The 27882-nt window shown below is 43.4% G+C and overlaps 1 long non-coding RNA gene across 1 annotated transcript; it reads left to right on the top strand.

Annotated features, from left to right (window-relative positions):
• Positions 1-2: 2 nt before the first annotated feature.
• Positions 3-26544, top strand: LOC138514044 (uncharacterized). The gene is made up of 2 exons (XR_011281868.1): positions 3-139; positions 25955-26544. It is a non-coding gene; the product is annotated as an uncharacterized lncRNA (long non-coding RNA).
• Positions 26545-27882: the final 1338 nt, after the last annotated feature.

Here is a 27882-nt window from a genome sequence, read left to right as displayed (position 1 = left end):
TGCTCACGTCTCGCGCAAGACAGCCACTCAAGCACATTCAAGGGCATTCCCCGAGAAACAATATGCTAATTCGGCATCTCAAGCTGCCGCCTGCTAAACTGGGTCCAGATGCACACCAGAGCACGCTGGAGAGGCGAACGTGAGTCCATGACATCGCCTGCTTAACCTAATGAATAATGCAACCGACTAAAATGATATTTTCCCCTGCTGTGCCTTAATGTCCGCCAACAAAAAAATAAAAATAGACGGGATTACGTATTTAAATTCCTCACGATGGGGGATGTTTTGATTTCTGGACACCGGACCCGAGTCCTTTACTATTGTTACGAGCACCATGTGTTGTTTACCCTTCTCAGGGTTTTGGACTGATTGTGTTAAGTGGTGCCCGGAAAATGCCAGGCAGGTTATGTCTATTCCCCGCCCCCCCGCACATAATTTTCCTCATTATGACTTCTGATTGCCTGTTTTCTTCCTTGAGCGCTGGGAGGCATCGCTTATATTTTTTTATCCCTATCTTTGTTTGTATAGAAATGGCTGACAGTAACCTGGCGTGCATCTTGTTATATGAACCGATGCAGGCTTCTGGCGAGTGTGAACTCGGACTTTTCAGGGGCACTTTGACGTGACGTGGCATGGACCCTATCGGGGCTTTTTCAGTGGCACCCCTCCCATTCATTCGATGTCCGGCAGGTTGCCCCCTGGTCTAGTCTCTGCTCTTTCTAATGAGGACGGGATAGGGCGTACCATGACTTCAGCGTTGGACTATGGTACAACATAACTGCAAGGAAAAGGCTCACCCTCTATCGGCCAGCAACTCAAAAGCAGCGCACGTGATCCCCGTATTGCCTACCAGGAAACAAATCAGGGTGCGAGCCTTTGAATCTGGTTTGTAATTTTATATTGGCGATTATTGGTGGAGTACAATCCACAGCTGACATGTCCTGGTAGTGCGATTGGCTGTCTGAAATGAGAGTAGCCCCACGGCTCTGTTTTTTATTCATGCAGACTGGAATGTAGGTGCACGAGGTTTGCAGTGGTACGTGTGTTGAAGTTTGGCAGTCTATGGGCCTCATTACGACCTCGGCGGTAGCCATGCCGCTATTGGCGGCATGGCTGCCGCCGAAATCTCGTCCGGGTCCACAGAATGAGGAATTAACGGGCCATTCCGAGTTCGGAAGGCCCGGTAATTCCTCCCTCCAAGGACCCGGACCCGGTCCTTCCCCATTCCCATTTCAGCCCCCATAGGGCTGAAATGGGAATGGGAGAGGGAGCAAACAACGGGCCATTACAAGTTGGCCCGTTGTTTGCTCCCTCTTCCCCTCGCGGGACCCGGTAAGCACGCCTGGTTTGACGAGGCGTTACTTCCTGGGTCCCGTGAGGGGCCTCGTAATGAGGCGGTACGGGGTAAACAGCGCTTGCACCTTTTACAGCACCGTTAACCCCGTACCGCCAGGGTCGTAATGAGGCCCAATGTGTTGGTCAAGGCTACCAAGGAGGGGTGCTTCCTGTGTCTGCTATTGATCTTCTTGGGAATGCTGGTCATTCACTGGGAGTGCGAGTAAACCACTGTGCGGTACTCTGTTTGGCGTACTCTGCCCGGGTGCAATTCTTGATTGCCTAGTGTGTATGTGTATATGTATCTTTGTTGGTAATTGTCCCCAAGTGATCAGTTTTACTGGGTAGAGAACTTCATGAGAGTTCTTGTTACCCACTATGACAATAGTCTGCCATGTGGTCAAATCCTTTGTAGGCAACCTAGGTGCAGATGTTCCTAGGCCTGGTATGTACAGCTATGTTTTGTAATTATCAAAGGTAACAGCGTTGACGGGTATTACTTCCACGTCCACTCTTCCTCGTCCCAGTACTTACCTCATGAGGCATCTGCCTCCGAAACATGACCTTTTATTTCTTTTTTATCCCTATAAATCCTCCCCCATAGCCATGTCACTCAGTTTAATTTTTCCTGCCTCTGGCAGGTTGTTTTTTTTTTTTCTTCGTGCGGGGTGCTGGGGAGCGACGAATGCTGGCTGCCTGGTGGGGCTATGTGGCGGGACCTTCGGCTTCCTCAGGCGCAGCGATACTCCCAGGTTCCCTGCAGGGCTTGGGACCCAGTGGAGCTGGATGTTTCGCCTGGCTTCAGCGGGGCTATGGCCAGCGCAGGGTTTTCCGGCCCGGGTCCTGGAGAAGCGGGCCCGGGTGCAGGTAAGGAATTTTGGGGAGGGGACTCTGGCGGCTGAAGAGGGAGTCGGCCGGCTCCTCTCCCTGTTGGTGATGTTTTCCTCCTAAACGCTACGAGCTGCTTTACAGCTCGTGTTTGTCTCTCTCTCCACGTTGCTCCGGAGGTGGGTGGGCTCCGCCTCTGGTGCTCTGAGTGGGGTTGCCACTGGGAGAGATGAATTCCTAGGCACATGCACATGGACACAAGCGCTGGCGCCTGTCTTCCTCTTCATCTTCTGCCACTGAATCTTGTTCCTCTTCTTGTTTCTCTTCAGCTGATGTAGAAGGAAAGTACATGGACAGAGAGGGAGTGGAGGAGGTGCTGGCACATGTTGGGGATTGCATGGGGTTTTCAGAGCCCTTGGTACCGATGGAGGGGGCCGACCCTCCTATTCGCCAGTATAGGCTTACTCCTAGGTTGGGGTTGCCATTGGTTTCTGATGTCCGGGATAAAATCCTTCAGGAATGGCATGACCTGGAGAAAATTGCAATGCCCCGCTTCATGTCCATATGTAACCCATTAAAGGGCGAGACTTTGCTGTCTGATCCTGTTGAAGTCGACGATATCCTCTCCAGCCTGGTGGGTCGGTTCTCTATGTCGGCCGAGGAGGCGGCCGTCTGGGATCCAGTGGACCGCTGGGTTACTTCCAGCCTTAAGAAAGTGCATACAGGGGCACATCTGGCCCTTAGGGCGAATGTCTATGGTTCCTACACAGCTGAAACGATGCTAAGTGGTTTTCAGGAAATTGAAGAGGGCTGTCATTGAAGGTTCGGATTGTGCCCCTTTGCTATCGGACATGCAGAGACAGGTTGAAATTTTGTCTTTCTGGTTTATGATGGGGTGCATGGTTCAGCCATGGCCACAGGGGCTGGTGTGTCTCCCGGGAGGCATGTGCACCTAAGGGACTGGAAAACTGCTGTGTCTCAGAGGGTGGGTGCCCTGAAACTTCCTTTCAATTGGTCCAGGTTTTTTGGGGATTCCCTTGGGGATAAGGTGCTCAAAGTTTTTAGGGCGGACAAACATGCTGACAAACTTCAATGCAAGTCTCCTTCAACGGCCAAGAGGTCTTCCTTTGGTGCTGGTGCAGTGTCCAGTAGGTCTTTCCCTGGCTCCTCATCACATTCTTTTCGGAGAGCAAGAGGGGGTCGGGTCCTCCACGCTCTTCATGTCCTGGGCCGGCGCCTAAGTCCTGACGGTTTGGACATGTCGTTTGGTTGGACTCCGGGAGTTTTATTTTCCAGTATGGGTAAGGTGGTGTTCCTACTCCTGGGTTCTGGACACAGTTTGGAGGGGCTGTCAAGTGCATTTCCTATCTCCTCCTGTCCAGCATTGCATGGTTCGGACTGTGGTTACTAGTTCACGGATCAAAAGGTTGGCCATGGATGCCGCTCTCTCCGAGTTGATGTTGAAGGTGGCCATCATACCCGTTCCTCTCCCTGTTCAGGGTCGGGGTTTCTACTTTCAGGTGTTCCTGGTCCCCAAACCTTTAAGGAAGTATCATCTAATTTTAGACCTCAAAGCCCTGAACTGCTTCGTTCCAGAAGGAACCCTTAAAAATGGAAACTTTACAGAACATTCTTCCAATGTTATTCAAGGGGGTTTGGATGGCGTCTCTGGATCTCCAGGATGCTTATTGCCACGTGGCTCTCCGTCCCTGGCACATGAAGTTCTTCCGCTTTGGGTTGGGATCACAACATTTTCAGTTCAGAGTGCTCCTGTCCGGACTGCGATCGGCCCCCAGGGTATTCACCAATCTGGTGGCTCCCCTAGTGGCGCATTTACATCTGCAGGGCATTCAGATTTTTTCCCCACCTGGACGATTGGAAGCACCCTGCCACCTGCTGTCATGGCTTAGCTCCGATTGGTATGCCAGGCGTTGAAGGGCTGGGGTTTCCTGGTGTACTGGCAGAAGTCTCACCTGGAGCCTTCTCAGGATTTAGTTTTCATTGGGGCACATGTTTGCACCAGGATGGGGAGGGTGTTCCTGTCCCGAGAGAGGGTCTGTCGCTTCCTGGCTGTTCTGGGAAGGGTTCTCAAGAGGAAGTATGTCACAGCTCGCCTATTGCTGAAATTGCAGGGGCACATGGCTTCTTGTGTATTTCGAGTTCCCTGGGCCCATCTTCATCTACGTCCCCTGGTGTCTTATCTTCTCTCCAACTGGCTCCCGATGTCTCAAGCTTTCAAGGGTTTGATTACGGTGTCACCAGATCTGCAGGACTGCTGGCTGTAGTGGTTTTGGGTTCCGAATCTTCAGGCTGGGGTGTCCCTGGTCCTTCCTCCTGTTACCACTCTTACTACCAACTCCTGTGGAAGGGGCTGGAGTGTTACTTTAGGGATCCTCTCTGCTCAGGGGTTGTGGGATCCGGAGGAGAGCCGTCAATCATCCCTTTGGCGTGAGTTGTGTGCCTTTCACCGAGCTCTGGTGTACTTGAAGAGGTTTCTGGTAGGCCAGGCGGTTTTTGTCCAGACGGACGATACGACGGCCTTGGCATATGTCAACCGCCAAGGGGCTTCCGGCTGCTCCTTGAATGCCTTGGCTGCTCAGATAGGTGCCTGGGGGGAATCGCACCTGGTGTTCCTGGTGGCCTCACATAGCAGGGGGGTGGTATATGTTCAGCAAGATCTTCTTGCACTGGCCTCGGGGTCTCCTTTTTGCTTTTCCACCTATTCCCCTTCTGCCCTGGGTGGTTCAGCGCATCAGAGTGTCCAGGGTGACTATATTGTTGTTGGCTCCGTTCTGACCCCCCCCGGAGTTGATTCCCTCTCTGCTGGTGCTTCGGTCCCAGGAGCTTTGGCTTGTCCAGAATTGGCCTTGTCCCCTTCAAGGGGTTCTGCAGTTGGGGATATACCGGATACAATGGGCAGTATGGCTATTGCACGGGCTAGGCTGTTATCTCAGGGGTTCTCTGGTCCTGTAGTTGAGTCCATAATGAATGCTCTTAGTCCCTCCACTCTGTAGGAATACGGCAGGCATTGGAGACATTTACGGGACTGGTATGGGCAGTCTGGCATCCCTCCCCTACGTTCTGGCCTCCCCGCTATCCTTCAATTCCTCCGGGAGGGGTCTGACAAGGGCCTGGTGGTTTCCACACTTCGCTCTTAGTGGGCCTCCATTAAATTCCTTTTGGGGGACTCTGATAGTCACTTGGATGGGGAGGTGTTGGTGGGGAAGTTGCTCCGGGATTGTTTCTTCTTCCCGTACTTGTATTTATAAAGGGCTTCCCCCTTGGGTTCTCCCTCTTGTCTTACGGTTCCTTCATGGGCCTGCCTTTGAGCCCAATTCCGAGATTGATATAAAACATCAGACACTAAAGACTGCCTTTCTTATTGCCATCACTTCTGCCCGTAGACTTGGGGAGATTGGGACTCTGTTATGTCCCCCCGACCCCTTTCTTGAGGGTGCTGCCGGACTCTATGGTGCTAACGTGTGATCCAAAGTTTCTCCCTATGGTTGTTTCTCGGTTTCACACCTCTCCGGATCTGGTTCTTCCTGCCTTTTTTCAGGATCCGCAAATGCCAGAGGAGATGGCTTGGCATGACATTGATGTTCGGTGGGCGGTGTTGGAGTATTTGGCTAGGACTGCCCCTTTCTGCCACTCCGTTGGTCTTCTGATTACTATAGGCCTGGCTGGTGCTGGACGTGAGGCATCGGTGGTGTCCGTTAGCCGATGGATCCTTGTTGTGGTCTCCATGACCTATGTGGCTTCTGGTCTGCCTTTAAGAGCATTGAAACACATTGTGTATAGGCGCTATATGAATAAACTATCATATCATATCATTCAGGGGCAGTCCACCAGGGGTTTGGCGGCCTTCTGGGATGATACACGGGGTTTCTGTGCAGATTTGTAGGGCTGCCACCTGGGCTGATCAAAACATTTTCATCAACCACTATAGGTTGAATGTCTCCCAATCAGGGGTTGGTTCCTTCGGGGTTGGAGTTTTGTCTGTGGGGATGTGAAATTGGAGTTCTTAAGGGTGTGTGTTTTTCTGCACTGTTTTAGGCTCTGTGTCCCATTGGGACCTTTTTCCCCGTTGCTGCTTTGGTATACCTCATGAGGTAAAAACTGGGACGAGGAAGAGTGGACGTTGAGTAATGAAGATTACCAGTAAGTAATCAGAGCAGCAATCAGCATGGTAATGCTGGGTATCCTCCGTGCTAACAGACCACCATCTTGTTTCTGCTGCCTTATCGGGGATCTTGATTAATCTAGTGTGTGTGTTGGTGTTGCGTATATTGTAAAGTGAAAGGAGGAGATACCAGAGGAAGTTTAGGTTCTCGTTTTGATGGGGAGGCTAATATGGGCAACAGCTTGTTTTAATGCAAAAGGCATGCCAATCAGAGCTGCACCTGTTTTGCATTAGGCACCATCTTGTGGTGCAATGCTAAAGGCAATGACTTCACCATTTTACATTCCTGTTGCTCCTTGGAACGGGGTTGAACTACACTAACGTTGCTCCTGGGAACAGATAGCCCTAGATATCACGTTCAGGATGATAGGCACAGGATTAACCCAGACTCCATATTTTGATTATTAATTCAACTCGCTTTATCAGGGCAATTTGTGTTCAATTTTACACCAGCAGTGAGGTCCTCTAGAGGAGTTTTAAAAATACGTGTGATACTGTTGCTTTCTTGACTTCTCATTAAAAATGGCTGCAAGTGCTTCCCATCACAAGACTCATATCTGAATTCCAAATCATTCTCATGTTTGTTGTTAAGGTGAGATTGTCCAAGATTTTTGTTCAAATAGGTGCACATGATTAATTATTCGGAGAAATATGAGTGGTGAAAAGATAATAAACTCAAACATCTGATTTCAGCAAAGCTTTGCCCTCCTTTAAAGCATAAAATAACCCTGCTGGCATGGTCACAAGCAAGTGCTAATATATGTGCACTTGGCTTGCACAGTCAAGCCAATGAAAAAAGGACGCAGACAGAAAAACCAGGGTAATGCGCATGTTAAGCCACATTTTTCAATTTCACTTTGCAATTGTCTAGACCTGTCTTCCCCATACCATCAGATGTTGATCCAATTCTCACTGGCATGGACGACGTAGTGCAAATAAGGTGCAGGGAAAAAACAAAGACAGATCAATACTGGCATCAGGCTGAGGGCATTAGATGGCAAACTCTAGCCCGCTACCTGATGTATGTGACAATTTATGGGTACAGTCAAAGATGGGAGTCACGGAATGCTATACATAATGTATGGGTGTTAGTGCTGATTCAAGAACTATCGATGGAAATGCAGTAGGACATGACTGGCACAATGACAACTGATTAACATGAATGCTTTTTGCGCGTGCAACATTGTTTAATAATCCAGCCTATGTTGCCACTTAAGTTCTGTTTTGTGTAAGTGCTGTTGAAGAGTAACACATTGCCATCTCAACAGTTTTTGGTGGTATGTTGTTTGCATGACAGATGTGTGCTTCTGCTTCTGCTGTAGGATGCTGTTGATGATACTGAGCTACCAAGTTTGTTTTATTCTACTTCTCCTGCATTTGTTTGTGTTCAGATGTTTAACATGTGGTGTTATTTTCAGTTAAGTGTTCATGGGGAGAACCATTTTGTGACCTACATGGGTTTTAGTGCTGTTTCTTTTGCATTACATTGTGGTGGTGGTATAGCTTGTGTGTTCTTTTGCACCAGGGGCTTTTGATTAAAACAGAGCATAGAGGTGTCAAAATAAATGGAACCCAAAGTTATTACACTGAAAATGTGATGCTTTTTTTAAAGTGTGGAATGGAAAGCAACCAACAAGAAATATGGGGACTGCCTCATATAAAATGAAGAGGCACCATGTATTTGTTTCCACGAGAGACAACACACGACACCTGACACATAGTTGCCACATGTGAACAGAGTATGTGAATCTAAGGAAATCCAGCATCAGTTGCAATACAGAAAACGTTGTTAATTCTGAAAATGACATTGGTCTATGCATTCACCTGTAACACTATAAATTAAAAATGTTATATGCTGCTATGTTTGTTTGCTGCTGCTATGCTCTGTAGGAGTAGGGGCTCTGAATTTTATCAATGAGACTCAACATTTTAGCAGTGAGTCTCATTTAAACGTGGGTCTGAACTGCAGTTGGGGCCGAGGGGGTGAAACTAATTTCTGGACTCAACTCATTTCTGGACTCAAGAGTGTTAGTCTCAGACAGAATTAAATAGATCCCAATGCACAGAGCACATGATTGAACTTGCATGTCGCATCAGGATGATATTTCAATGGACTGGGGTGCACTAAACATAATACCAATATAAATTAACATACTACTGTGAAACACTACTGTGCATCACTTTGTAATGTGATTCTTATTCACGTTATGTTGAACACAAAAGCGTATAATGACTTGTCAATAAAAGAAAAGTAAATATGCCTTTCATGAATGTACAATCAATAGAGGCATTGAGATGGCTTTGTCAATGCATATTTTATTGTTGTGCTGAACTGACTAAAAGTAACAAACTTCACTTCTGCCCTCCATGCAGACTCCAATGGGGATGGCTTATCTTCCCATGAGATTGGGCCTGGCCCCCTTGGAGTGGGAAGATAGTCTGCTCTCAAGAGAACCAATGAGGCTACCACAAACAAAAGGTAGTCTGGTCTAGACCCCCCCTCAAAGGAGGCTAGTTTAAGGATGAATGCTTCAAATGCATCTTTTAACATTTCTCAAACATGAAATTCCTGCAGTGGTAGATGATAGGAATGAAAATTGCTCCCATTGTTAAACAGCCTTTTCTCTCCGCTCTAAGAGTTCAAAGGAAAATCCTTGCACCTAGCATGTCACCTTTTAACCCTGCTTGACATTAGCAAGGTGGTGAGGTTGTCAGCCTAGTAAATATTCAAACAATGAAGGCCCTGTGTCAGCGAATCCTGGCAAATTATTACTTGAGTACAGGTTTGGGCATGTAAGCTTCCCATTAAAGTTAAAGTGCATACCATCTTGCAGATTGACCTGTTGAAAGACAGAACCCTTATAAAATTACAATACCAGTTACAAAAAAGCAAAGAAGTGTGTTTAAAAGCTGAGAACCTCCTCTTTATCATGATGCAAAATCATAATTATCTATGATTTTTAATAATACAATTCATTTTAATAACTTTATGAATAAAGATCTGAAATAGTTATAGGAACACCACATATCCAGATGTGTGTGTGTGGACAGGGGATTCCAGAAATCCATATGTTATCAATGTGACATGTGTTCTGCTAAGTGGGTTCATTTGTGAGGAAAGCTGCTGGTGGATGCTTAATTTGTTTGCTGCTGCTATGCTCTGTAGGAGTAGGGGCTCTGAATTTTATCAATGAGACTCAACATTTTAGCAGTGAGTCTCATGTAAACGTGGGTCTGAACTGCAGTTGGGGCCGAGGGGGTGAAACTCATTTCTGGACTCAACTCATTTCTGGACTCAAGAGTGTTAGTCTCAGACAGAATTAAATAGATCCCAATGCACAGAGCACATGATTGAACTTGCATGTCGCTTCAGGATGATATTTCAATGGACTGGGGTGCACTAAACATAATACCAATATAAATTAACATACTAATCTAATGCACCCCAACTCCAAGCTGCATCTAGTCTCTTTTATTTGATATGCAGAACAAGACAGAAGTGTGATAAGAGATATCTCAAAACAAAGTAGCTGCCCTGAGCTGTGTAGCTAGAGAGATTAAATGAATGTGCGTTATTTAATTTGCATACTTTACAATTGTTGAAACTCAGCCAAAAAGGCGTAGTGTGGTATTGTACATAAGGTACCACAGGGGGCATCAACCATTCATCCAAAGTGTATCAAGTCCAGTATTTTACTTGTTCTTAGTGACCCAGGTAAAACAATTACTGGGCAATATTCCCAAGAATTATAAAATACCACCATAATAAAAAAATACCACAAAGTAATAGATATAATCACAAAATATATCCAACATGTTTGGTGTGTTGGCCATTGGAAAACCTTAAAACAGTTGCTGGGTGTGGCCTTACATTCGAAAGAATACCCATAGTGTGCACTCATTAATTGAATTAGTTCTGTGAGGTAGTGCAATATTGTGTGTTCTTTTGACTCTCTAAATGAGGACGCTACCAACAAATACAATAAATAAATAAACAATAGTGTCCCCATGTCCTAAATAAAGGCAGAGTTTTCTGAATTGGCAAACTATCTTGAGGAAAAGCTTTATGCCCATGCAGTTTGGAAAGACAGAATTACCACAGAGGTAGAACGGGAGGCATTTGAAAACATTTTTGATGAAGGAAGCATTGTGCAAGTGTGCCTCCTTAGGCTATTCCAAGCACCTGAACACAAGGAGGAGAAAAATGGCATCATCAGATTATGCCACAATTGTGGTTCCTGCTACATAGGTCCATAAGGATGCAATGGAATGACGGGGAAGTTATTAGCAAGTTACAATGCAGTTTGGACAATGAATGTGGTCATGTGAAGCGGTTAAAAGCAGAATTAATGTTAATGTTAATGTTAATGTTAAAAGACATTTGTACCACGCACTATCACCACCGGAGTGGTCCCTGGCGCTCTTAATTAAAACAGAGGGAGCTAGACACGGTATTGAAAGCTAAATGCAGCAATATGGTTACTCAATTGGCTCAAAGAGGGAAACAATTTTATGAGAGTGAGCAGGAATGAACCCACTTAAAAGCAATTTTAGATGAAATAAGAGAAGACAAAGATGTTGCTAGTTTGGAACTACAAACCCTTAGAGAGAATATGGAACAGGAGATAATCAAATCACTGGAAGAAAATGACAAAAAGGACAAAGCGCTTAATCAGTGTCAGACACAAATCAATGAATTGCAAGCAATAATCAATAAGGTCAGGGATGAGAATTCTGATCCTGTCTTGAGGCAGAACAGCTTCATAGACAGTGCAAGGACTTAGAACAGAAAATATTTAGTCTCAAGTCTCAGGAAAGGCGATAAGGCACTATGTTAAATGGAATTGTACTCAATCACATCCCTGGCCAAGGAAACAATGTACTAACAGCTGTTCCTGTGGCCAGACCGGGTTATAACCCGATGATGGGGTATGAATCACGGGCATATATTCACAATATTTTCTGCTTACAAGAGACCAGAAATGAGCGATAGAATAACATACACCAGAATGCACCATGTAGTCCTATGAAAATTATGAAATCTATCAAGACTTTGATTAAACCATTCAAAAAGGGAGGCGATTGTTGCATGGAAGACCATTTAGAAACTGTTCACGATATATTTAAAGAACTCCAGATACCAAGGAAATAATATGGACTGTACTTTCACTTAACTCTAGATTCAGCAGCTGCTAGTGTCATTCATGGTCTCAATGAACAGGAACATGTGTCATGGGCGGACAATGAGAAAGAGATTAGACATCAATTCTCACCTTATCAGTCTATACAGGATGTCAAAAAAGCAGCTTAGACTATGACGGCGAATCCAGATATGTCCCCTCACTGATACCTTCAAAATTTGAAAAGAGCATTTTCACGCTATGATGTGGCCTTTGACACCAACTCTTTAGAAATTAAGACTGCCTGCTTTTATGGACTCCAAAAATATATTGTATCCCAGTTAATTTGTGAATTTGACTGGGAAATAACACTAGAATGGATAATAGAACAAAGGACCAAACTATATGAAGTGATATTTGGTCAGAGAGAGGAAGGACCTAAGAATAAGGAGACAAAACCAAAGTCTAAAAATCTATATAAACATGCTGCTACAATCAGCCCAAACCCAGGCAAGAAACAACATGACACCTAGCCAAGGGGTATGCCTCACAGAGGATATCAAGCCAAACTCCTATGTTTCAATCCATTGATCCCAGCAATAGGGATTTTTACATTAGCCCTTGATATTTGAGTAACTCTCCCAGAGTGGGATTTCGGCACAGTATGTCAGGCCTAAATAACAATCAAAATCAATTTTACAATGGCCTATACCAGACACTAGGGAATCAGAGTAGATTTGAACCTTATACAATGGTATATGGCCACCAAGAAAGACCAAGATATGTGGATAGATTCATTGAAAATGGAGACCAGCTGAGTAGACAATTCCCACCAAATGAAAGACATAATATAAATGATGTCCCGCGCCAATATAACCAATCACCACCAGTCGACCATGGTCAAAGGATGGTCACTCTGCGTTCTCCACCTCCTGTGTCACCTGAATTCAGAGGTAACACAAATAGAAATCAATCTAATGAGAGGTACTAGAATAGGCGTAATCAGGGTGAGTTTAATCACTACCGGCCCATGCTAAAAAGATAATAATCCAGAAACATGGAAAGATTTCAATGCTTAGAGGCCTAAGTTAAAATGTTGTCTGTACAGATAGGAAAGTTATCTGCAGTTCAAAAGCAACAGCCAAGTGAAGGTGTGAAATGCCATAGGAGTGATCTTGTGCGTTCTGACAATAAGTGACTAGTCAATAATCTCTGCACTGCTGAAAACACAGATGTCTGTGAAGCACCTTTGAATAACGGTTCTGAATTGCTTACTGATATAAAGACAAGAAAACAAACAAACGAAAATGAGACAGGGAATTTCAACACACACAAAAAGGGAGTGTTGTTCAATTAAGAGTTGAACCAGTCTATTGAGGTCTGTGAAAATGAAGAACAAAAGGGGGTAAATGAAGAGGAAAAACACAAAGAACAGATAAACAGATTTAAAAAGAGCATCCAATGAGAAAATAAAACACAAGGTGAAGAGGTAGGATCAGCAGATAGATTATCCTCACTTGACAGTCAGAATACTGTTAATACCCATATAGAGGAAACAGTAGCTCAAATGGAGGGTGCAGCTCAGTCACCTGAGGAATATTTTGAACCACAGATATTCCAAGGGACAGAAACAACAGGTTCTTTGCAAAACACAGGTAAGTGTCATGTGCCAGAAGTTGACAGGCTGTCCACATGACACTTGTGAACATATCCTGTAAAAAGGTTGCAGTGTAGAGAATCCAGACAATGAGAAAAGTATAATAAGAAATTGAGGTTTGAACAATAGTGGTCCCAAGTCAGAGAGGCAGTCAGTGGCTATGCTCCAAATGGGTTCTGAGCTCAGGAGAATAGGCAAAGAAATTCAAAATGAAGTGGGCAAAAAGGAGGGAAAGATGTCATTTCATATGCCCATTTGCCTAGCAAAGAGTAAACAAGAGCTAAGGAAAGTAAGTCCTGAGATCAGCAGAAATGCACACTTTTTATGTGTGCTAGAAGAGGTTGAAGATAGGTACTATGCTCCCATTACTATTGAAGAAAAATGTAATGCATTTGCAATTTATTTTTATTTATTTATTTGCACTTATAAAGCGCGCTTGCAGCCCATAAGGCATCGAGGCGCTGTTACAGAAAATGCGAAGATTCAATTTACAGGGGGTGCCCAGTGGGCTTTTGGTTGCAGGTAAAGGAACAAACATGCAAAGCATTGTTAAACGGAACAAAATGCAAGGAACTGTTGAAACAATGATTGATGCAGGTGCCCAAGCAACGATAATGACAAAAGAACTAGTGAAAAGTATCAATGAAGGGAGACCCCCACAAAATCACATAAAGGTGAGGCAGAATGAAGGCCCTGTGCACAATTTTAATGGGGAAGAAATACCTATCGAAGGTGTCACTGAGGTTGACATAAAGACAGGGAAGTATCGGAGGAGACAGTCAGTATTTTTTTTTTTTATTTACTTGATTTTAACCAAAAAGAATTGATTTTTACAAGGTATAAAAAAGAGTCAGCGTAGCTGATTCTTTACTAGCGCACCGTTTTTTTTTTTTTTTGGGGTCTGTTGGTGTAGTTTCGCCGATTTCAATCTTGGCTAAGTTCGTTATTTAAGTCAGAGTTCAGTAGCCTTTTTTAAGGCAGCTTCAAGGATCTTGACTGCCACTATAACCCATTTTGTGTTTTCCCCGGCGATCAATCTACACCACCAAATGTGTTCTTCTCTAAGAGTAGAGTCCTGGAGAAGCGGTAGCAAGAATGCCGCTCGGAGGTGGGCGGTTTTAGGACAATTCAAAATCAGATGTCTTGGTGTTTCTGTGATGTCTGGGTTTAGACATAGTCTGCAGGTTTTATTTATTGGTTGAGCGCGGATAGCCCGAATTTCTTGTGTTGGCATCAGGTTTAGTCTTGTTCGCATGAACATTTTCCGGAGATTCTTATTTGGGAATTTGATGGAATAGTTCAGCGGAAGATTTAGTTTATTGGTGGTAGGTGGAAGGTGACAAAGCAGTTTGTTTGCCGTTGCCAGATTGCATGTAGTGATCCAGTCCTCATGTGCTACTTTGCTTTTGATTTTTTCCGGGTTTTGGATTAAGTCCTCGTGGGTGCAGGCAAGGTCTTTTAGTTTTGAAGTTAGTTTCTTTTCCCAAAGGGTCAATGCTTTACAGCGCCCCCTCTCAAGTTCTTCTCAAATCGTTTTATATATTGGCAGCGAGTCCGGGTCAATGATTTTCCTCAATGCTCTCATTTGGCTTTGTTCTAAGGATGCTGACAGAGATAATAAGCCAAGTTCTCGTCGTATGGCTGCGATAGATGTCGATTTTGGCAAATCCCAAACCGCTTTCCAGAGGTATCCCTCCAGTTTTGGCCAGATGGACTCGTGTATGTTGAGCGCTACGTCCATTCCGTAGATTAAAGCTGGTACCACCTTTTGTCTGTAAAACTGGATCGCCGGAATTAAGGAAAATTTACCGTATTTGTTGTCGATCAGTCTTATTTGAGTGGTAAGTGTTTTGACTTTCGCCCACAGAGCCACGATGGTTGAGTTCTCAGTTCTTGATTCGTCAATCATGACACCCAGGTATCTGATGTTTGTGACGATCTTTACGTTGTCTAAGAACCAGGTGCCACCTGGTTTAGATTTTGAGCGCTTGTTCCCCAAGATCAAGATTTTTGATTTCTCTACGTTTATTTCTAAGTCGTTTTTGGTAATGAATCTGGCCAAGTTTGTCAACTGGCGCTGAAGACCGACTTGAGTTTGATCCATCAGAATCAAGTCGTCGGCGTAGAGCAACCTGGACACTGCGCTGTTTCCAACTTTTGGAGGGAATGCTCTCAATGAAGTTTGCGTATATTGAAAGTCACCCAAAAATGCGATGAATAATGCAGGGGCTAAGGGACATCCCTGTTTGACCCCTCTTTCAACCTTTACTGCTTCCGATAACATGCCTTGTCGGTTTAATCGGACTCGCATAGTTGTCTCTGTGTGTAATGCGATTATTGGGTCCAATATTTCCTCTGGACACTTCCAGTTGGACAATTTCGACCATAGTCTTTGACGGCTTACTTTATCAAATGCTTTAGATAAGTCGATAAATGCGAGCAAAACTTTCGGAGCCCCGTTTTTTACGTTGTCTTTGATGATGTTCAAGATCAAGATGTTTGTGCTTGTTGAGGCCGTCTTGAGAAATCCCGTTTGGAAATGATCGGTTGAAGGAGAGGTTCTTGCCCAGTTTTGAAATTTTGATAGGAGTAGGGTCGCAAATATTTTGCCCATGATGTCCAGTAGGGCTATGGGTCGATAGTTCGCCAGATTGTCTCTACTTCCTTTTTTAAAAATGGGTACAATAACTGTCTCTGTCCATGTTTTCGGGACTTGTCTGGATATTCTGCAGTGATCGAAAATTTTTGTAATCAAAAGGGACCATTCCGTTTGGTTTTTCTATAGATCTATATTGGTCAATCCATCTGGCCCAGGTGCTCTGGACGCTTTCAGTTTTGAGATTACTGACTTTATTTCATCTTGGACTGCTAGATTTATCCATGTTGCTTCCTTTTGGTTTCCGACCTCTATGTCAGGTATGGAGGTAGGGGCGAATTGGGCAGAATAGAAAGCTGTCCATGATGATTCCGGTATCAAATTGAAGAGTTTGTCATCGGTTCGGATGCCCTTGTTCTTTATTAGAGCCCAGAAATCTCCAACACTTTTCGACGTTAATGTTTTTAACATCTGTTCTGCGTCCTTCTGATAAAGTTCCGCCCTCCGGGGTCTTACCCATGATCTGTAAGATCTGGTCGCCGCAGCCAGCGATTGTTTAACCTTTTCATTGGAGTTTCTTTTGAGGTCGCGTTGTAGTTTTCTCAGTTTTCTTCGTTTTTGCACTAGTACTTCGTCATATTCATGGTGACCAGTTGTTACTATGGCCTTGCCGATTTTTTGCTTTTGTGTATGAGGTATAAGAAGGGGCAGGTAGTTTGGCCTTGTCGGAGCACCCGTGGCGTTTTTTTGGGCTTCATCGTAATTTTTCGTTATTTCTTTGATGTTTGATGATGTGAGCTGAAGCCGCTTTTGGTTCGCTGCCAAATCCAGTTTTGATGTGTAGGACGATCTCACTGGAATTATAGATTCCAACGTCATGGTTAAGGGGTTGTGATCGCTTTCTTTCATTTTGTAAATCTCGAAGGTGGACGCGTAAGGTAGTAAAGCAAGTGAAGTGAAGATATAGTCGAGTGTAGCTGTTGACGAATCACGTTCCCATGTTGGAAGTGCAGGAAGTTGGCCCCTCACCATTGCCATGTTATGGAAGTTTCTGGCGTCCATCAGGTCTAACCACAAGTCTCCTCTTACTTTTGCAGCTGTCGATAATGCTGCATGCCTAAAATGATCACACTTTGCGTTCAGGTCACCGCAAATTATGATGAAGTCGATACAAAGTTCAGCGGTGATCTTGTCTAACAGGGTGGTCATTTCGTCGCAAAATTCCTTGTTTGTAGATCTTTGCGGATTCCAATAAGTGTTAATGATAGCCAGCTTTGACTTCTGGTTTCCCTTTGCGTTTGTATTCGGATGGCACCATTCTGTCTGAAGAGCGAGGATTCCGTAAGTTTCAGCTATCTTTGCCTTGACGTCAATTCCGGATCCGATTTTGATTGAAGTCAGAAGGCCTGATGATGGTCTTCCAAAAATGCCTTTTGTTGCCGGTGATATTTCGGTATCATATCCATCTAGAATTGGTTTTTCCCTCAGCCAAGTCTCTTGGAGGCAGATTATGTCAAATTTTGCTAGATCTTGTGTTTCTGGGTTTAGCAGATGGTCGTGGCCTCTCGTGTTCCAGGAGCACATGGAGATGGTCTGGGGAAAGTCTTCGGTAGTTTGATTCAGAAATTTGTCCGAGGTTTGCAATTCTGTGCTAGGTAATTGCTAATTTTGAGGATTTGGCTTTAGCACTTTTCTTAACCAAGACCAGGGACCCGATGGAGTCCGTAATTGCGGTTGGTTCAATGGTTCTTTGTGGTCCGAACGGAAATCTTTCACGGGGGTTCTGTCTGACCTGAGACGGGTTTTTTTCCAGTTTTGACCCCCTTCCGGTCTACGGTGGTGGGCTCTGCTTGTCCAGGTCCGTGGCGTATGTTTAGGTCTTTCACATTGATGTTCTTGTGTTTCTGCATAGTGACTTCGATAGTCGGCATTCTGTTTTACTTGCGCACTTTTTTTGTGATTTGTGGTTGGAGAATTTGTCTTGTAATGTGTTGATCCTACTTGACAAGCAGGTTGAGGTAGTTGTATTTCTGACAGGCCGAAGCCTAGTTGAATCAGCGCATCAAGCGTGTCTTTAGTTGGCTCATGTTGAGGAATGGTTTTTACATGTAGATATGCTTTGGCCTTTTTCTGCCTGTGGTAAGGTTCGATTAAGACGAAGTTCGTAGTAGACAAATGGGTCAGACTAGGCACTTTAGCCACTATTGTGAGAACTGTTTTTCTGTTCAGAACAAGAAAATTCTTTCCTGACATTAGTTGTTCCATTTTAAAGAGGCGGGTTTGGCTCCTGGTTTGGACGTGTATTGGGGGGTCTTTTTTTGTTTTGGTTAGTTCCGACCTTGACTGGAGTGGTGTGTTAATGCACTCTTTATTGTTGTCCTGCGGCTTGTTGTCATGCGGTGTCATTTTGACGACCGCTATGGGGTGTGTATTTGCCGATCGTGCCTCAGACGGTAGTTCTTTTGTCGCCTTGAGTGCGAACAAAGCAGCTGAGTTCGATGAAGTCAGGGACGCTTTTGTGAAGCCCGATGTAGATAAATCGGTAGAAGCGTTTGTTAATTCTGTTGATGAAGGCTTTCGCACAGCGATGTGTGGATTTGATGTAACTTCCGGTTCTAAGTGTTGTGTGAGGTTCATCAAGGAGGAGTCTGGGATTGAAGGGTGTAAGTCGTCCACCTCGGTTGTCGGTTGAAATTCCAGAAGTGCTGCTTCTTTTGATGAATTCTGTACCATGGCTTGGAGTAACGTTCTTTTGGGTTGTAGCTCCTCCCGTTGTTTACTCCAGCTAAGGCTTTGTACGGGTTTGGGTTCTGATTTCTTAGAACTGTTTTTTGCTTTAACAATGGGCGGTGTCGTTTTTCTGCTAGATTCGTCCACACCTCTTTTCAAATCCTTGGCTATTTGATGGCAGCCTTCTTTGGATACTTCAGTTTCAAGAGCGGTTTGGGTTTCACTAATTGGGTGACCCTTGTTTGCTTCATTCAGTTTTTCCTGAATGGTTGTGTGTCTGTCTATATTTGTTGATGCACGGAGTGTATGTGGGGATCTTAATCTTAATTGGGCTTCTAGGTGTGACATTCTTTGCTCCCACTGGAGTTCTTGCTCCATGTTTTTTTGGTTTAGGGCCTTCCAAGAATATCACTTTTGAGTTTGTAGAGGCCGCTATTGCCACCAGGTATTTCATTGATTCGTTGAGCGATTCATACAGTTTTCCAAACGGGGACAAGGCCACCGTGATGGGTGACATCACTGCGAACATATCTGGAGACTGATTTTTTGACTCGTGGTTTAATTTTGGTGGCGAAGACTCACGGGATTTGTCTTTTCCCGGAGTGGAGGAGTTTCTCTGATGGTCTAAAGGGCGTGTACGTGGAGCGAATTGGTTCGCAATAGTTCTTTGAGGCGAGGCGTTGTTTTTGGCATTTGCTGGTAGGTTATGTTTATCTGGGACCAGGACGCTAGGTCCTAGCACTCGGTCTTCGGATGACTCAACAAGCAAGTTGAGAGCTGGTTGTGTGGGTCCAGTAGGTGGGCTTAGCTGTGGGTGGTCCAAGTTATGTGGGAAGTCTGAAGCCCTTACTGGAGAGAGGCATAAGTCGATTAACGGTGAGTTCGGTGAATCGACCTCCCCCGTTTTCATTTGTTTAGGAGCCGGGGGAATTTCAGCAATTGCATCCAATAGTTCTGCATCTGAAAGCTCGACTTCCCTCACCAGTTTTCTCTTTGTCTGTCTGGCGAAGAAGTCTTTTAGTGCATGACATGTTAAGGGTTTGGCAAGTAGGGTTTTCCCAATCTCGATTTTCTTTGCTGTTGGGCGCTGCTTCCTTTGGTAGTGATTGGAACTTAGTGAAGTCCCGGATTCGCGGGGTTTCTTCTGATGGAGTGCTTTTCGTTTTAGTAAAGCTATGGCAGTTTGTCTTTAGAAGGCGTAATGCTCTGTGGCCGGTACGTTCCCCGAGGTTGAGTTTGGGTCCGCTACCACGGGTAAGGTGGAAGGAGCCACCGTTAGAGGGGGAGTCGAGGGACCTACCAACCTCTCTGTTGTCGGTGGAGTTAACGGTGGGTGTGATGGTAAAGTGGTAGGCGTTTCGATGTCATCTCCTTCATCAAATGTTGTCGTATAGCCATAATTTGCATGCCATTCGACTTGAATGGTGCTTCCAAAATTGGCACATGACGCTAGGTTGTCTCCCTGGTTTCCAGCTTGTAGAGCGTGCGTATGGATATTGCGCTTTTCGTAGATTTGTTGCAAGGTTGAATCGGTTGGAGGTTCAAGACTCTGTGCTTCCTCCCGGACCGAAGCGACGCCCGGTGCGATCCCACTCGCCATGGCAAAAGCCGTGGCGGAGGCGAAAAGGTCTGGGGGTTTTTGTCGGCTCAGTAAGACCATGCCGCTGGGGTCAAATCGGCAGCGCCCTTCGGCGTCGTCAGATGTGGTCCCACTCGCCGCAGCGGAGGCAGGCCGGTCTCCTGAGACTGAAAACTGATTTCGCGGTGCCAGGGACGGCATGTAGTCAGACGGGATTGTCGTCGTCGTTTCGCACTTGTCTATGGAGCCTCCTAGCGAGATCACATCGGGGTTTAACTGCAAAGGGGTTCCATTAACAGCGGGGAGCTGATCGAAGACTTCGTCCCTCAATGGGTCTGACTCAGTTTGCACGGCGGTTTCTTCCTCTGTGTCGGCCCGGGAGCTTGCTTCACGCAGCGGCAGGCTGTCTAGCGAGCTTGGCCTAGATGGTGGAGAGGAGGAAGAGGAGGAGGAGGATGAGATGGATTTAGCCTCCCCCTTTGCCTTCCTTACGTTTGGACGGGATCATAGGTTTCCTCTGTCTTTTTTATTGCGTCGGTCAATTCGTTCCAGGCGTGTGTATTGGCTGCGTAGGACACGACCTAGCGGTGTTGTCGGTGTTGATATTGAATTGAGTAAGTTTGAGTTGGCTGAAGAGGCCATTTCGGCCGGGACGGCCGCGGACTGTCGTAGACTGCTCGCAACTCTGGCGAGCCAACTCCGCGTGCCGCTTCGCGTAGGTTCAGGGGTTTTGATCGCTCCTCCCTGGAAAAAAGAAGGCCAGCGTAGAAAGACTGGAAAGGCAGTGCGGACTGCCGTAGACTGCTCGCAACTCTGGCGAGCCAACTCCGCGTCAGGCAGTATTGATCACATCCATCAATGAAATACCATTTCTTATAGGGACAAATGGCCTGAAGAGGTTGTCACCCCTCATTGATTGAGTAAATGGAGTATTGTGGTCCTTAGCTAAAAAGCCATTGAGATCTAAGAAAATAATGACACAAAGCAACAGTGTAAAAGAATGCCATACCATTGCTAAATTAGAAAGTGCAGTGGAAGTATATCTTCAGAATGGCTGTGTGCCCAGCGTCACTGTCATTCTCAATTGTCAGGATGAATTGCGAGGAGAAAAAGGGAAGCAGTCTTTGGAGATTTATTTGGACCCCAAGAAAAAATGCAAACAGAAATAGATGAAAACATGTTCCGTTTTTATCTAAATGAAGAAAAACGCAAACCAAATATCACTCCAGAGATAAAGAAAGAAAAGCACATTTCAACCATCTCAGAAATACACATGGGAGATGAGCAGTCGTGGATTCCTATCCATGTGAATGGGCATCCTGAAATGATTGAAGCCACTTTAGCTCTTGAACATGAAAGAAGTGGTATTAATGAAAAGGTACTCCAGCAAATAATTGACAGGGAAGAGATCCCAAAGTTCAGAATAAACAATCAACACATTTGTGGCCTAAATGACCCCGAGTAGGGACAAAGAATTGTATGAAGATGTATGTTGAAGATTACAATTGTCCCAAAGAGTATTCATCACAATGTGTGGATTGTGAGCGGGTCACAAAACAAATTCTATTTGGGAAATGACATCATGCACAGGTTATGTATGGTATTTGACTTTCTAAATCAAAAGGTTTGGTCCAGGATGGGTTGAGCCGCACCTGCATTTGAAGGTAAAAGACAAGCTTACCATTGCGCCCAAATGACACCATATGCAGTCGAACTGCTGGTGAAAAGGGATATTATCATTCCCGCATTCGCCAGACAAGTTACAGTAGTGTTAAAATACAGAAAGGGACAACAGATAATACGTTCTGATGCATTTGTATGTCTAATGGATTCCATAAGGCTGCAAGGGTTAGAATGAAAATGTAAACCACTGATAGAGATTGGGGATGGACCCATTAAGATCCTGGTGGACAATAAAGGGTGTCAATACATTAATTTGGAAGAGAATTCAGCAATGGGAATGGCAATACAAAAGTCTTATTACACTGCCAATTTCAGTAACCCAGTGATTGGGAACATTCCTGAAAGCTATGAGAATGCACAGGGTGAGTTACGAGAATCCTTGGATTCTAAGCCTAAATCAATCTTTAAAATTCAGTCTGTGTACCCTTATGAGCCAAGTGAAATAGTGTGCTGTCATCAAAATTATTGTATTCTATTTGAATTAAATGAATCTAAAAGAGAAAAGCTGCATATTGAATGTTTCAAAACATTTCAGTGTAGCGACCCTCCAAAGAGATACTGCCACAAGATTAGAGGAAATTACAGAGGTTCTTCCTTTGGAGATCCTCCCAGAGTTTTCTAAAATGATAGAAATATTCATGGAATTCAAACATGTTTTTGCCAAAGATGCATATGATTGTGGGTAAACTGATTTGCATGATGCCACATTACCAGAAGGACACAGTAGGGAGCCAGTATTTGTGCAACAATATTGGTTACACCTGGCATGTTTGGAATCACTAGCTGAAATTATCAAAAATGTAGAATCTAGAGGAATTATTAGGCCTATCCATAGTTCATCAAATACCTCTATATTAGGTGTGCTAATACCTAATGGCCAATGGCGCTTGTGTGCAGATCTACGAGAAATATACAAAAAGGTAGCTGTTTCAAGGTGGCCCCTTCCATTTATTGATGAGGGTCTTGCACAGGTTCATGGGTGAAAAGTTTTTAGCACATTAGACCTTAAACAGCTGGATACTAGTGTGTGCCATTAGCTGAAGATATTCAAAATGTATTTGCATTTTCTTTTGACAAATCACAATAGGCGTGGTCCCGGCTACCTTTTGGGTATGTCAATAGTGGGAGTGAGTTTTGGATATTCCTGAGCAAGGCACTACCAGATGCAGCTGAAAGGTGGATAGTTTATGTGAATGAATTGCTAGTCAAAAATGAAGATCTAAAAAGCCACTTCAATGAGATTAGACATGTGCTTAGTCAGCTACAGAAGGCTGGGGCAAAAGTATCTTTACAGACAGCACGGTGGTGCAGAAAAAAGGTAAACTTCCTAGGTCATGAAGTGACGGAATATGGATTAAACCTACAAAAGAAAAAACTGGAGGCAATTCATAAACTAAAAAATCCCACTCATTTGAGAAGTTTAAAGAGTTAGTTAGGAATAACAAGTTACAACAGGACATTTATTCAGAATTATGCAGAGATTACACAACCTTTAACACGATTACTGAAGCAGGGTGTACCCTGGAAATGGGAAAAAGAACAAAATGAGACATTAACCAGGCTAAAAGAGTGTCTAATGAAAGGACCATGTTTGGCATATACAATGAAAAACCAGGATTTATTTGTAGAAATAGGATTAACAGATCCAAGCATGTCAGCAGTGATACATCAAAAACCTGATTTGAATAACAAAACCATTCCATATGCTAGCAAACCATTATCACAGGTAGAGACCATATTTAGTGAATACGAAAAAGCACTTTTGACCTCTGTCGGGGCGTTACAACATTTCATAATTCAAGGGGAGTGAGTGATTAATGAAACAAATCACCAGCCTCTACAATGTTTACAAAGTAAGAGAATCAGACCAGCGATGTTGGCCCAGTCAAGAATTACTTCTTGGACATTAGCACTTCAGGGATTTCCTGTAGAATTGAAGTATGGAGAAAATAAAAAGAGTCCAGTTGCTCAAGGACTAACAGAATTGCATGATTGTGCATCTGAATGTGCACCTGATGACACAGAGCTAGAAACAAGTTTGAATGAATTCGAGCAATCCCTGCACAAAACATTCACCGAAGAGCATGTCTGAATGTACCAACTCTGTATGTAGATGGGTGCACATACCATGTAAAAATGATACAGAAAAGAGCTTCTTGCAAGAATAGGAAACTTATGGTTTAAATGTGACCACATTCCAAGAGTAAGCATGAGGATAGGTCCCAGAAGTAATCAAGTGGCAGAATTTGGTGCTATTTGTAAGGCAATATTTACAGCAGTAGAACATTAACTCAAATAAATAGTTCTAGTAACTGATTCTGATTATATGCTAAATATTTTTGGAGAGTATTTACCTGGCTGGAAAGTGAAAAGCATGCTCACCTCTAACAAGAAACCACTTAAACATGGCAAGGTGATTCAAGCTATGGACAAGCTTGTGTCAGAAAATGATATGATAATCCATTGGAGGAAAGTATGTGGTCATTTTAAAACACCAGGTGAGGATAAGGAGGGAAATGATAAGGCAGATCAGTTTGCCAAAATTGGAGCTGTAAAGTGGGAGTTATTCCCTATTGAACACCTGCTTGGTGAAATACAGGCAGGTGCAATAACCCACTCCAAGACTCCAAAATCATTTAAGTAGCATGTGGCACAGTGGAGTTTTGATACTACAGATCAGGACCTGATAAAAGTGCAAAAGGAAGACCTTGTTCTAGGCATATTTTATAACCATTTTTTAGATGCAGAACACAATCCTCTAACTGAACAGGACTGCAAAGGGAAAGATGAATTGTGAGTGTTATTAAAAGAAAATTAGATTACAGGACAGACTGATGATTAGAGAATCTGTGACAGGCCAAATCCTATGGGTAGTGCCTTTGTTATTTCAGGGATTGATGTTACAAAATGCCCACAATGCCATAACTGCAGGACATAGAGGTTCACAAAAACTTTGGACATTTTGAAAGATTATGCCTATTGACCACACATGTGCCAAGATGTTGAGCACTACACCAGATGGTGTTTAGTGTGCACAGTTTCAGCCTGCATCACCTGCTAATAGAGCACCATTGATGAAAAGGGGCTTGACACTCCCATGGTCTGATTTACATTTTGACTATGTCAGGCCCGTAAGAAGATCAGCAACGGGACATAGGTACATGCTGACAGTAACTTGTCTAATGTCCAAATGGGTGGAGGGCATTCCAGCTCCAGACTGCAGTGTTCAAACGGCAGCCACTTTACTTTTAAATCATATTTTTTCAAGATTTGGTTTACCTCAAAGAATTGAGTCAGACATGGAAGTCATTTCACTGGTGCATTGATGACAACAATATGGAAAATCTTGAGTTTGAAGAGAAAGCTGCACATCTCTTACCGGCCCTCCTCTTCAGGGGGAGTGGAACGGTGTAACAGATTAATAGTTGATCATTTTTAGCTGAAGCAGGATCTAGTTGGGATTTGCAGCTTCCTTTGGTACTGATGGCTATCAGGTTGACACCCTCTAAATCAAAACATCTCAGCCCTCATGAAATATTGACAGGAAAAAAATGGTTCTGTCACAACACTTACTTTACAGACCAAATGAACAGGTGCTTGTAAATGTTTCCACAATTAATGAATGTGTGGAAGAATTTAGAAAGCACTTGCAATATGCGCTTGCATTTGAGCAGCAAAATTTGGAAAAGGCAGCTGACAATGCAAAAACATATTATGATAGGAAGGCATCAGTAACAGAATATGAAATAGGAGACCAGATTTACAAATTTAATTTTGGGAAGGGGAAACATAAAAACTCAAAATTTCTTGCATCATGGCAAGGGCCAGATAGAATTGTAGATAAGGTTTCACCTGTGTTGTACAGAATTACTAAAAAGGAGGGAGAATTAACAATGGAACAGTTTGTCCATGTTAACCAAATTAAACCCTTTCAACCGAAACATGAAGTGAAAAGACTGGAGCGACTTGTAACTAAAAGAGAGTAAAAACATAAATAGAATTGCCATAGCAAGAGGTTAGGTGTAAATAGTGTAAAGATGTCAAAAGGAGATTGAACGTGGTAAAAAGAAAATATATATATATATATATATATATATATATATATATATATATATCAAGCTAGAGCACAAAAGTACAAATAAGGCAAAGGAATGTTATGTTTGGTTTCAGATGCACCAGTGTGAAAGTAAAGTAAAAGGTTTGATGTGCTTGATACTAAAGTTGTCTTTTCTTTTTACTCTAGAAAAATAATAGTTTTCTCCATCAGCGCTGGATCCTTGGAGCACCGGATTCCTGGAGGATACCAATGGAATGGAGTCCCTTGGAAAGCCCCCTGGACCAAAGAAAGGGGTGAAGATGATGACCCCAAAAGATGTGGAGATGATGACCCCGAAAGCAGTCCCGGAATGGAGCAGTTCCACCAAGAACGGTTTCCCGTGTGATTTCTTTTCTCACAAACTATTGTTTATAAAGTCCATTTCTATTACAGACTATTTTTACTATTTTTATCACAAACTATGATTTACAAACTGTAGTTACAAAGACAATTTTTATCACAGACTATGTTTATCAATTGATTGTTATCACAAACTTGTTTTTGCTGGTTTTTGCATTTGACTGAAGACAATGACACAATTTTGTTGGATATATGTTTTCTGAAAATGATAATGATTTGATTTTACCAAAAAAATAGATAATTCAAAATAGACAAACATATCACCAATTGAAAAAAGGTAAACAAAACATAAAAAATCCCACCCAAAAAAGAAAATAAATCAATCACCAATTGAAATAAGATAAAGAGATTAAGGTGATCAAGAGATAAAAAAAGAAGTATTTTTATTTTTCTTGAAGATATTGTTTATTTTTTATGTTTTATCGTGACTCATAATTCTTTTGCTCAATTCTAGTAATGTATACATAATGGTTCTCATATATGGATTTTGCTATTTGTGTGTTATTTATTTTTGAACGATAAGAGAAGATTCAGTTGGGAGAAGCATATGTCTTTTAGAACATCTATGTTTGCTTTTCCTGCAGTGATTTCAGTTTACATACGAGCAGTAAAAAAGGAGGGAGTGTAGGAGTAGGGGCTCTGAATTTTTGCAGTGAGACTCTATTTTAGCATGCACATGTTAACGTGGGTTTGAACTGCAATAGGGGTTCAGGGGTGAATCTAATTTCTGGACTCAACTCATTTCTGGACTCAAGCATGTGAGTCTCAGGCAGAATTAAATACCCCACACAACCAGTTTCTGTTCCAACAAGAATGTTTCAACTCTGAGGAAAATACACTTACAACAAATTTTCCTAGACAGAGAACAGAAAATAAAAACACTGACACAAGTTTACACAAAAAATCTGTTTTATGTGTACCAATACAAGCAAGAACTGCAGAAGCACAAGTATTTGAAAGCAGGGCGCTTCGATATGTGGTTGAATTGCAGAAATCGTTAGGAGGCAAATCTTTTTTAAAAACACCAGCAACCTTGAAAAAGCAACTATTAGCAACCTGCCCTTCAATAGAACCATCATAATCCGCAAAGCAGACAAAGGTGGTGCAATTGTACTTCAAGACAGGGAAGCCTACATAAGAGAATGCAACAGACAACAACTAGATCTTAACTGTTATGTTAAGCGGCTTCACTTCAACACTACAGCTAAGTCAATGCCTAGTCTGGGATGCTGAGCGAAACCCTTATTGGTATATTTTTAGGTCCAGTTCATGTACTCTGGATGACAACCCTTATATAACACCCCTCTCTTAGAACCCCCCTGACCCCACTGAGCCAAGAAGTAGGTCTGTTTTGCAAATTTAAAAGGTTTATTTGAGAAATGTAACAATATATATCTATCACACTTTTATAATAAATTAATATTGGATATCACACTTAAAATATGACAGTGATCAACAATGGATAATGTTCTACTGGTAAACTGATCTGGTTACTTAGAAGTAGTATAGAGGATGAGGTAGCTGAAATGCTTTATGGTTTCAATGAAATGCAAGGTGGAATAAATGCAGTACAGAAAATAAACTGATATGGTTTCACAAGAGATAATATGTTCACTTTTCCCCTGGTGGCAATTCACCTCCCCCCCTATACGCAATGCAAGGAGATGGAAGTAACACACACAGTCTTCAGGAATACAATCAAATACAATACGGAA

The sequence above is a fragment of the Ambystoma mexicanum genome, chromosome 12, assembly GCF_040938575.1.
Source record: "Ambystoma mexicanum isolate Mex_15411 chromosome 12, UKY_AmexF1_1, whole genome shotgun sequence".
Taxonomy (NCBI): domain Eukaryota; kingdom Metazoa; phylum Chordata; class Amphibia; order Caudata; family Ambystomatidae; genus Ambystoma; species Ambystoma mexicanum.
The sequence above is the reverse complement of the archived record's forward strand: the minus strand, read 5'-3'. Positions and strand labels throughout refer to the sequence as shown.